We start from the raw sequence: 10,794 nt of genomic DNA on the forward strand, positions 1-10,794 counted from the left end.
TGCGGTTACGTCACCGCCACGCGACGACGGCTGTCCCAATTCGAAGTGTGCTTCAAATGCATACTCCAAATGCGCCGTCGATTTCCCCAAATATCAAGCGTGGTCCGGTGCACGCTTCGTGGTCCCATATATCCCACAATTCATAGCGCGGCGGTGGGTGTGGATAATTTTGCCGCAAAATACGGCAGAAGGGAGCGGCTGAAGAGGGTTTTATTTTTATTTTTATTTTTTTCTTTCTCCAAACTTTATTGAACTTATAAACAGTGTTGGGGAGTAACGGAATACATGTACCGCCGTTACGTATTTAAAATACAAAATATGAGTAACTGTATTCCGTTACAGTTACCGTTTAAAAAGGTGGTATTCAGAATACAGTTACTTTGTTGAAATAAATGGATTACACTGCGGTACTTTCCTGTTTCATTTTGTCGCGGGTCAGGACTGTTTGGGTTTTGTTTGACAGCTACGTTCTGTTGTTCCAGGCGGCAGCGTTACGGTTGCCATGGTTACAGGGCGACGCTCTCTCTCTCTCTGCGACTGTGTGTTTCCTGGGTGAGAGAGCGCCTTTTCGTTGTTGTTGTTGTGCTAAGCTAACAGGCAGAATGCTACAAGCATAGCTCTAAAGAATGTAGCATCATGGGCAGTGTAGTCCGTGCTGCAGGGAGAATGCACTGCCATACACGTTATGTGTCTGTGAGCGCGAGGAGGGAGAAAAAGGAGAGTGGAAAGGTACGAGTTGTCGTCGAGGAAAAACGGGAGCTGGAAGCATGTAAATATAATAATAACCACTGCAGCCAAGAAGAGTGCCTGACGAGCCCAGCTGTAAGTAAGCTATTACGACTAGACTGTACACCGTGTTCGTGTTTTCCTCCGAAAACAATAAGTTCCGTTGGAGCAGTCTTTCAACGCCTCTCTCTGTCTCTCGCAAGAAAAATTGACCCACACAACAAAGTAAAGCTATTTTTCGGCTACGAGCCGACAGGGACCCCGCCGTATTAGTCAGAGGTCCCTTTACTACAGTTCGGAGTCGCGGACCTTCAGTAATAGTAATAAATCACACAGCAATAGTACATTCACGTTGTTGTAAAAAGCACGATAATATATTAAGTAATCCAAAGTATTCAGAATACGTTACTCTCATTGAGTAACGTAACGGAATACGTTACAGAATACATTTTGGGGCATGTATTCTGTATTCTGTAACGGAATACATTTTAAAAGTAACCTTCCCAACACTGCTTATAAAGCGAACAGTCAGTCATTCCAGTTCAGTTTGTACAGTAGACATACAAGGGAAATAAGAGTAACAATATACAGTACAATGAAATAAGAAGGATAAATAAAGGATAAAAAAAAAAAAGAACAAAAGGGGGGGGGGGGGGGGATGTGACAGACTTCATAACAACTTTGTACTTGAAAGTTGTGACAGGTCATTCGTTAAACATTTCTGAATGAATTTCAATCAATGATAAACCTTTTTTTATTGGAAGTTAATTTAAGAGAGTTTAAGTAATATTCAGCTTCAATCAAAAACAAATGATGGGGTTGAGTTTTGAAATTTACATTTATGTATATGGAATTTCCCTAATAAGATGGAGCGGCCGAAGAGTGAACTGTCAAAAGTACTGAATATGACGTCACTTATTTATGTGCGAATGTTTAATAATTAAAGTCAGTCATATATCCACAAACACAACAAGCTGAAAGTCAGGTGTGTGTGTGTGTGTGTGTGTGTGTGTGTGTGTGTGTATATATATATAAAACACCCAGCACGCCCCTGCGGGCGGTTTATCCTTCAAGCTCGGGTCCTCTACCAGAGGCCTGGGAGCTTGAGGGTCCTGCGCAGTATCTTAGCTGTTCCCAGGACTGCGCTCTTCTGGACAGAGATCTCCGATGTTATTCCCGGGATATGCTGGAGCCACTCGCCTAGCTTGGGAGTCACCGCACCTAGTGCTCCGATTACCACGGGGACCACCGTTACCTTCACCCTCCACATCCTCTCGAGCTCTTCTCTGAGCCCTTGGTATTTCTCCAGCTTCTCGTGTTCCTTCTTCCTGATATTGCTGTCATTCGGAACCGCTACATCGATCACTACGGCCGTCTTCTTCTGTTTGTCTACCACCACTATGTCCGGTTGGTTAGCCACCACCGTTTTGTCCGTCTGTATCTGGAAGTCCCACAGGATCTTAGCTCGGTCATTCTCCACCACCCTTGGGGGCATCTCCCATTTTGACCTCGGGACTTCCAGGTTATACTCGGCACAGATGTTCCTGTACACTATGCCGGCCACTTGGTTATGGCGTTCCATGTATGCCTTGCCTGCTAGCATCTTGCACCCTGCTGTTATGTGCTGGATTGTCTCTGGGGCATCTTTACACAGCCTGCACCTGGGGTCTTGCCTGGTGTGATAGACCCCAGCCTCTATGGATCTTGTACTCAGAGCTTGTTCTTGTGCTGCCATGATTAGTGCCTCTGTGCTGTCTTTCAGTCCAGCTTTGTCCAGCCACTGGTAGGATTTCTGGATATCAGCCACCTCCTCTATCTGCCGGTGGTACATACCGTGCAGGGGCCTGTCCTTCCATGATGGTTCCTCGTCTCCCTCCTCTTTCTTGGGTTTCTGCTGCCTGAGGTATTCACTGAGCACTCGGTCAGTTGGGGCCATCTTCCCAATGTATTCTTGGATGTTCGTTGTCTCATCCTGGACTGTGGTGCTGACACTCTCCAGTCCCCGGCCCCCTTCCTTCCGCTTAGCGTACAGCCTCAGGGTGCTGGACTTGGGGTGAAACCCTCCATGCATGGTAAGGAGCTTTCTTGTCTTTATGTCAGTGGCTTCTATCTCCTCCTTTGGCCAGCCTATTACCCCAGCAGGGTACCTGATCACGGGCAGGGCGTACGTGTTGATGGCCCGGATCTTGTTCTTACCATTCAGCTGACTCCTCAGGACTTGCCTGACCCTCTGCAGGTACTTGGTGGTTGCAGCCTTTCTAGCGGCCTCTTCATGGTTCCCATTTGCCTGCGGGATCCCCAGGTACTTGTAACTGTCCTCTATGTCTGCAATGTTGCCTTCTGATAGTTCAATCCCCTCAGTTCTGACTACCTTCCCTCTCTTTGTTACCATCCTACTACACTTCTCCAGTCCGAACGACATTCCAATGTCATTGCTGTATAGCCTGGTAGTGTGGATCAGTGAATCGATGTCTCGTTCACTCTTGGCATACAGCTTGATGTCATCCATGTACAGGAGGTGGCTGACAACTGCTCCGTTCTGTAGTCGGTATCTGTAGCCAGTCTTGTTAATGATCTCACTGAGGGGGTTCAGGCCTATGCAGAACAGCAGTGGGGACAGAGCATCTCCTTGGTAGATCCCGCACTTGATGGTGACTTGTGCTATGGGCTTGGAGTTGGCCTCTAGTGTTGTACGCCACATCCCCATTGAGTTCCTGATGAAGGCTCTTAGGGTCCCATTGATCTTGTACAATTCTAGGCATTCCAGTATCCAGCTGTGGGGCATTGAGTCATAGGCCTTCTTGTAATCAATCCAGGCAGTGCACAGGTTGGTCAGTCTGGTCTTGCAGTCTCGGCTGACTGTTCTGTCTACCAGTAGCTGGTGTTTTGCGCCTCTGGTATTCTTGCCAATTCCTTTCTGTGTCCCACTCATGTATTGACCCATGTGCCTGTTCATCTTAGCCGATATGATGCCTGACAGGAGCTTCCATGTAGTACTGAGGCAGGTTATTGGTCGGTAGTTGGAGGGGACCGGTCCCTTCTTGGGGTCCTTGGGGATCAGGACCGTCCGACCTTCGGTTAGCCATTCCGGGTGTCTCTCGTTAACTAGCAGCTGGTTCATTTGTGCTGCCAGACGCTCGTGGAGTGCAGTCAGCTTCTTTAGCCAGTAGGCGTGAACCATGTCGGGCCCTGGTGCTGTCCAACTCTTCATACTGGAGACCCTTTCTTGGATATCTGCCACTGTGATGGTTACTGGACCCTGTTCAGGGAGGTCGCTGTGGTCTGCCCTCAGATCCACTAGCCACTGAGCATTGCCGTTATGGGTTGCGTCCTTCTCCCATATGCTCTTCCAGTATTGCTCCGTCTCCAGCCTTGGTGGTGCTGTTCTCTTGCCACTGAGAGTACACCTTTGCTGGTTCTGTGGAGAACAGCTGGTTTATTCTCCGGCCTTCTATCTCTCTGGTGTACCTCCTCAAGCGGCTGGCCAAGGCTGTGAGTCTTTGCTTGGCAGTTTCCAAGGCCTCAGGTATGGACAGCTTGCTGTATTTCTTATGCACCTTCTTTGTCGCACCTTTCTGCAACTCTGTTAGTTGGCTAACCTCCCTCCGTGCTACTTTGATCTTGCCCTCTAGCCTCCTTCTCCATGGAGGGTACTGCCCCTTGTGGCTGTTCAACTTGTAGCCAAGCATCTCACTGATCACTGCTGCCGTATTGTAGATCAGCTTGTTAGTGTCGGTAATCGTGGTTGTAGGTATTGTCCGTAGTGCTGCATTAACATCATCTAGCAGACCTTCTGAGGGTACTTCACGTAATCTTGGTAACCGGCTACGGGGTATCCAGGTTTCAAGCTTGGCCATTATCCTATTTTTCAGGTCAGTTCCTCTCGCACTCAACGATCCTTCTCCTATCGCACTTGGGGCTATGTACCCAATCTCGGGTGGGGGTGATGATATCTCCCCCCTGACCTGGCGTCCTGACTCCTCCTTGCCGTAGCATTTGTGTTGTACCTCGTCAATCTCTAGCTGTGAGAGCAGTCCCTTCTTTCGAATGTTGGAACACTGAGCTACTAGTTGTTTCGCCGTCATTGTGGATGTTGGGTATCGAAGAATCCATAGGTCCGTCATCCTATTCATGTAGCCCCTTCCGCCGGGGTTACTTGCGTAGTAGCATTCCAACAACGCCCTGTTTTCGTCTCTTGCCCACCGATGCCTTCTTGTTCCAGTAGCCCACTTTTCGTCAGGGTGCCCTGGTTCCTCAACACCTGACGCGGACCTTGTTGATCCGGGCGACGTCCGAGCCGGCATGCCTTTTATATTTATCTGTCTCGCTCATGGTAGGGTAGGCTCGCTTAGCATGGGGGGTCTAGCCTTAGGACCCTTACTGGATACAGACGCCCCAGGCAGGAATCGAACTTGCGATCCTGGGTTCCAAAGGCGTGTAGTCTAACCACTACGCTATCCAGCTGCTATATATATATATATATATATATCTATATATATATCTATATATATATATATATATATATATCAGCAGCTGATAACGCCAAGGTCATGGGTTCAATCCCCATACTGGCCACCAATAGCAGCTGGATAGCGTAGTGGTTAAACTACACGCCTTTGGAACAGAGGATCGCAAGTTCGATTCCTGCCTGGGGCGTCTGTATCCAGTAAGGGTCCTAAGGCTAGACCCCCTATGCTAAGCAAGCCTACCGCAGACATGAGCGAGACAGATAAATATGAAGGCATGCCGGCTCGGACGTCGCCCGGATCAACAAGGTCCGCGTCAGGTGTTGAGGAACCAGGGCACCCTGACGAAAAGTGGGCTACTGGAACAAGAAGGCATCGGTGGGCAAGGGACGAAAACAGGGCGTTGTTGGAATGCTACTACGCAAGTAACCCCGGCGGAAGGGGCTACATGAATAGGATGACGGACCTATGGATTCTTCGATACCCAACATCCACAATGACAGCGAAACAACTAGTAGCTCAGTGTTCCAACATTCGAAAGAAGGGACTGCTCTCACAGCTAGAGATTGACGAGGTACAACACAAATGCTACGGCAAGGAGGAGTCAGGACGCCAGGTCAGGGGGGAGATATCATCACCCCCACCCGAGATTGGGTACATAGCCCCAAGTGCGATAGGAGAAGGATCGTTGAGTGCGAGAGGAACTGACCTGAAAAATAGGATCATGGCCAAGCTTGAAACCTGGATCCCCCGTAGCCGGTTACCAAGATTACGTGAAGTACCCTCAGAAGGTCTGCTAGATGATGTTAATGCAGCACTACGGGCAATACCTACAACCACGATTACCGACACTAACAAGCTGATCTACAATACGGCAGCAGTGATCAGTGAGATGCTTGGCTACAAGTTGAACAGCCACAAGGGGCAGTACCCTCCATGGAGAAGGAGGCTAGAGGGCAAGATCAAAGTAGCACGGAGGGAGGTTAGCCAACTAACAGAGTTGCAGAAAGGTGCGACAAATAAGGTGCCTAAGAAATACAGCAAGCTGTCCATACCTGAGGCCTTGGAAACTGCCAAGCAAAGACTCACAGCCTTGGCCAGCCGCTTGAGGAGGTACACCAGAGAGATAAGCAAAGGTGTACTCTCAGTGGCAAGGGAACAATAAGAGAACAGCACCACCAAGGCTGGAGACGGAGCAATACTGGAAGAGCATATGGGAGAAGGATGCAACCCATAACGGCAATGCTCAGTGGCTAGTGGATCTGAGGGCAGACCACAGCGACCTCCCTGAACAGGGTCCAGTAACCATCACAGTGGCAGATATCCAAGAAAGGGTCTCCAGTATGAAGAATTGGACAGCACCAGGGCCCGACATGGTTCACGCCTACTGGCTGAAGAAGCTGACTGCACTCCACGAGCGTCTGGCAGCACAAATGAACCAGCTGCTAGTTAACGAGAGACACCCGGAATGGCTAACTGAAGGTCGGACGGTCCTGATCCCCAAGGACCCCAAGAAGGGACCGGTCCCCTCCAACTACCGACCAATAACCTGCCTCAGTACTACATGGAAGCTCCTGTCAGGCATCATATCGGCTAAGATGAACAGGCACATGGGTCAATACATGAGCGGGACACAGAAAGGAATTGGCAAGAATACCAGAGGTGCAAAACACCAGCTACTGGTAGACAGAACAATCAGCCGAGACTGCAAGACCAGACTGACCAACCTGTGCACTGCCTGGATTGATTACAAGAAGGCCTATGACTCAATGCCCCACAGCTGGATACTGGAATGCCTAGAATTGTACAAGATCAATGGGACCCTAAGAGCCTTCATCAGGAACTCAATGGGGATGTGGCGTACAACACTAGAGGCCAACTCCAAGCCCATAGCACAAGTTACCATCAAGTGCGGGATCTACCAAGGAGATGCTCTGTCCCCACTGCTGTTCTGCATAGGCCTGAACCCCCTCAGTGAGATCATTAACAAGACTGGCTACGGATACCGACTACGGAACGGAGCAGTTGTCAGCCACCTCCTGTACATGGATGACATCAAGCTGTATGCCAAGAGTGAACGAGACATCGATTCACTGATCCACACTACCAGGCTATACAGCAATGACATTGGAATGTCGTTCGGACTGGAGAAGTGTAGTCGGATGGTAACAAAGAGAGGGAAGGTAGTCAGAACTGAGGGGATTGAACTACCAGAAGGCAACATTGCAGACATAGAGGACAGTTACAAGTACCTGGGGATCCCGCAGGCAAATGGGAACCATGAAGAGGCCGCTAGAAAGGCTGCAACCACCAAGTACCTGCAGAGGGTCAGGCAAGTCCTGAGGAGTCAGCTGAATGGTAAGAACAAGATCCGGGCCATCAACACATACGCCCTGCCCGTGATCAGGTACCCTGCTGGGGTAATAGGCTGGCCAAAGGAGGAGATAGAAGCCACTGACATAAAGACAAGAAAGCTCCTGACCATGCATGGAGGGTTTCACCCCAAGTCCAGCACCCTGAGGCTGTACGCTAAGCGGAAGGAAGGGGGCCGGGGACTGGTGAGTGTCAGCACCACAGTCCAGGATGAGACAACGAACATCCAAGAATACATTGGGAAGATGGCCCCAACTGACCGAGTGCTCAGTGAATACCTCAGGCAGCAGAAACCCAAGAAAGAGGAGGGAGACGAGGAACCATCATGGAAGGACAGGCCCCTGCACGGTATGTACCACCGGCAGATAGAGGAGGTGGCTGATATCCAGAAATCCTACCAGTGGCTGGACAAAGCTGGACTGAAAGACAGCACAGAGGCACTAATCATGGCAGCACAAGAACAAGCTCTGAGTACAAGATCCATAGAGGCTGGGGTCTATCACACCAGGCAAGACCCCAGGTGCAGGCTGTGTAAAGATGCCCCAGAGACAATCCAGCACATAACAGCAGGGTGCAAGATGCTAGCAGGCAAGGCATACATGGAACGCCATAACCAAGTGGCCGGCATAGTGTACAGGAACATCTGTGCCGAGTATAACCTAGAAGTCCCGAGGTCAAAATGGGAGATGCCCCCAAGGGTGGTGGAGAATGACCGAGCTAAGATCCTGTGGGACTTCCAGATACAGACGGACAAAATGGTGGTGGCTAACCAACCGGACATAGTGGTGGTAGACAAACAGAAGAAGACGGCCGTAGTGATCGATGTAGCGGTTCCGAATGACAGCAATATCAGGAAGAAGGAACACGAGAAGCTGGAGAAATACCAAGGGCTCAGAGAAGAGCTCGAGAGGATGTGGAGGGTGAAGGTAACGGTGGTCCCCGTGGTAATCGGAGCACTAGGTGCGGTGACTCCCAAGCTAGGCGAGTGGCTCCAGCAGATCCCGGGAATAACATCGGAGATCTCTGTCCAGAAGAGCGCAGTCCTGGGAACAGCTAAGATACTGCGCAGGACCCTCAAGCTCCCAGGCCTCTGGTAGAGGACCCGAGCTTGAAGGATAAACCGCCCGCAGGGGCGTGCTGGGTGTTTTTTTTATATATATATATATATATATATATATATATATATATATAAAAAAAAACATGTGTGTATGTATGTTAGGGCTGCCACGATTTGTCGACTAGTCACGATTACGTCGACTATCAAAATCGTCGACGACTGATTTAATAGTCGACGTGTCGTTTGAAGCTTTGTAAGATCGCAAAAGACGCAGGAATAATAGCAGGATTTAAGAGTGTAATAACGGACTGAAACAGAAGATGGCAGCACAGCATGTACAAGGATGCCAGCTGCCGTTAAACCCCGAAGAAGAAGCAGCTGTGTCCCAGAATTCATAGCGCGGCCCAGCTTAGTTTCCAACAATGGCGGCAGCTAGTTGGTTTTAATATTACTCTTATTATTCTTTCTGGGTCACAAAATAAACGTTTAACATATTTTCAGGCGAGAATGTAGCTGTGTAAACCTCAAATATCTGCTCAGTTTATCAGGACACCACATATTTTCAAAAGCGCTCCGACGTTTTCGGAGACGTCTGTTACCCACTAGCTCGATAGCTAGCCGGGGGCTAGGTCACTAGCGCCGTGAGAACACCGGACTCCCGGCAAATTGTTTTCAAACCCACCGCCGTCTTTCGCGACTCAGGTTAAATATATATGAGTCACTTAGATAAATTAAAAATGTTATTGTTTGGCTTTTTTTTAGTATTTTATTTGTTCCTGAGTAAATCGGTTTGGCTGAGATTAAAGTTATAGTTTTTACACAGCTGAATAAACGTCAAGCAGACAGCTGATTATCAGAAGTGTGAGATGCTGGAGAATATACTCCGGTGTCCTGTTATATTTTAGATAGCAAGGAGTTTATTAAACTTTACCGAAACAATCTGCAAATTTCATTAAAATTGAATAAACTATCATCTTGTCTTTATTTTTAGTTAGCACCTTAAAAGCTTAAAGCTGTAAGCTAATGATAGTTATATAAGAGCAGATGCTGCTGGTGCAATAAGCTGTAGTTTTACGTCCAGTGGATGATGATCTGATTAGTCGACTAATCGCATAAATAATCGGTGACTAGTCGACTATCAAAATAATCGTTTGTGGCAGCCCTAGTGTGTGTGTGTGTGTGTGTGTGTGTGTGTGTGTGTGTGTATGTATATATGTGTGTGTGTGTGTGTGTGTGTGTGTGTGTGTGTGTGTGTGTGTGTGTATACACATACGTATATATACACACACACACCCCAACCATAATAATCTGACAGTACTATAATATTGGCCATATTATATTTACATTGCCACAGTGAGTTGACTTTAGTCTCATGAACAACATTAGCTAATTGTTATTTACTAACTAATCTTAAATGACTGTTCAGCACAGAAATGAAGCCCAACAATCATGTTTTACAGTCCTGTGGTCTCAGCCTCAGATACTCAACTAAAGTGATGTCATGACAAAAATGAATGACCAACAAAACATTTTTCTCCTTCATTTCTGTCAAACAAAGCTGTATGTGGTTGCTAGGCAACCTGAACAGTGCGACGAAGCGTATGCCGTCCCATTTCACAAGCCTCTCACTTCCGCACTTCTCGTACTTATAGTACGCACCGTACGTAGTACGCGTAGTGCGCGTACTTCAAGCGTGCAGACCCTGGGACACAGCCGATGAGGCCTCCTTTAGCAGGTCGTTTGAACCTTGGAGATAATTTGGTACTTTTGCCTCTGCTCCACACCACGCTGGATTTAAAATCAAACAGTCAACATGTGACTGAAGTGCAGACTTTCAGCTGTAATTTGAGGGGTTTTACAAAAATATTTCATCAACTGTTTAGGAATTAAAGACATTTCTTTCACGCGCAGTCAGACGCTCAAAAGTATTCGGGCAAACTAACAATATTAAGTATAAATGCTGCTTTTAATACTTAAAGATGTGTGAACCAGACAACCACACACACTCACATTAAATCAGGCATTGCTGTGAGGTGTCAGAGCTAACCACCTGCTACTAAACGTTCCCACTAATGTGGTGTTTGTGTCCGATCTACTGCTTCTATGCATTTTTTGCCTCCTCCTTGAGAAAAACAACCCCACGATGATGCAAACGAGCTTGGCTTGCCTGGC

The sequence above is a fragment of the Rhamphochromis longiceps genome, linkage group LG14 (assembly GCF_057381845.1).
Source record: "Rhamphochromis longiceps isolate RC_006_pf linkage group LG14, R_longiceps_female_GT1.1, whole genome shotgun sequence".
Lineage (NCBI taxonomy): Eukaryota > Metazoa > Chordata > Actinopteri > Cichliformes > Cichlidae > Rhamphochromis > Rhamphochromis longiceps.